Below are 1,815 nucleotides of genomic sequence, written 5' to 3'. Positions count from 1 at the left end.
ATTCTCCCTGTACACCAAGTCAGAACTGTAGGATAAATAAAAGTGGCATATAAGCAGACAATGAAACCTCTTACAAAATTAAATTATGACATTTTGCTAAAACAGGCTATAGGCTACATGTACACCAAGTCAGAACAGTAGGCTAAATTATGAGGGGGAAAAGGGACCAAATTATTAGGGTGAGGCACATGGGCTGTTAACAGCTTACTACACAACATACACTTAGTATTACTTTATTAGCTACAGTATACATATCTCCCTGGCATATTACATCATTTATGCAGCAGCATACAAGACATTTTTGGACTCACCTTGTTGTGCTGTGCTCACGGCGGCCCTTCTTGGGCAAACTTTGTCATCAAAGTCCGGCATTCTCTGGATTTATGGTTCTTTCAAGACAACTGGGAACTCTGAAAAAACAAGGTTGAATCATGTTGACATCAGTGATTTTCTGGTCAGCGCTCTAGAAAGAGACTCCAGTTCCCGACTTGCAATTCCGAGTTGGATGATCGTTCAAGACTTATTTTCCCAGTCGGAGCTCCTATATGTACAGTGCCTTGCGAAAGTATTCGGCCCCCTTGAACTTTGCGACCTTTACACACAGGTGGATTGTATTTATCATCATTAGTCATTTAGGTCAACATTGGATCATTCAGAGATCCTCACTGAACTTCTGGAGAGAGTTTGCTGCACTGAAAGTAAAGGGGCTGAATAATTTTGCACGCCCAATTTTTCAGTTTTTGATTTGTTAAAAAAGTTTGAAATATCCAATAAATGTCGTTCCACTTCATGATTGTGTCCCACTTGTTGTTGATTCTTCACAAAAAAATACAGTTTTATATCTTTATGTTTGAAGCCTGAAATGTGGCAAAAGGTCGCAAAGTTCAAGGGGGCCGAATACTTTCGCAAGGCACTGTATATACAGTACCTTTGGAAAGTATTCAGACCCCTTGAATTTTTTAAATATTTTTTTACGTTACAGCCTTATTCTAAAATGGATTAAATAAAAAAATACACCCAGCAATCTGCTCACCCCATAATGACAAAGTGAAAATAGGTTTTAATAAATTATTACGCATTGTATACTCAATGCCAGTACACTAAACATATGAGAAGTTTCTCCCACCCCAGATCGGGTTGAGACATAAAAATCTAAAGTACCATCAATTGCAATTCTAGCAACGTGATCTACGTGATTCGCTGCCTGTGCAGCTTATTTTTCATAGGAGAACCTCAAGGGAGTTACGCACTAGAACAGGGTTCCACAACTGATTTTGGCCCACAGGTTGTTTTATTTGGCCCCCAAATCTTTCTGAGAGACATTTTTATTTATTTATTTTGTGTTATTTTGGGGGGCATGAAAGACTGTAAAAACACCAGGAAATCAGCTCCAAGTGATTTTAATTTAAGACATCTGTTCCCAAGTATTCTCAAATGTAAACAAGGTTTAAAATTATTATGTTTTAGTCAAACATTATATCTGTTTGGGCTTCTTGCAGGCAATTTGCAATCCACAAAATATTTTAAATTTTGTTCTGACCCACCGACCTTCCGCTCAAGAAAAAAAATTGACAAGCGTCTGAATCTAGTTGATGATCCCTGCACTAGAATGTATGAGCACTGAAGTGCCTTTTGATGTGATGACCCCAACAGCCACCCCAGTGGCCCTCCATTTCATAGAGTGAGGACACTTAGTGAGTTATTTTACTTTGGAATTGAACAAGTCAGCAAAAACAAACGCAGTGTGATGTTGACAAACACCAAAGTTTCAGAGAGATGTTCTGGATCCATTCCTGAGATACAGTGCCTTGCGAA

The sequence above is a fragment of the Oncorhynchus tshawytscha genome, linkage group LG27, assembly GCF_018296145.1.
Source record: "Oncorhynchus tshawytscha isolate Ot180627B linkage group LG27, Otsh_v2.0, whole genome shotgun sequence".
In the NCBI taxonomy this organism is placed as follows: domain Eukaryota; kingdom Metazoa; phylum Chordata; class Actinopteri; order Salmoniformes; family Salmonidae; genus Oncorhynchus; species Oncorhynchus tshawytscha.
This window is presented reverse-complemented; position numbering follows the sequence as displayed.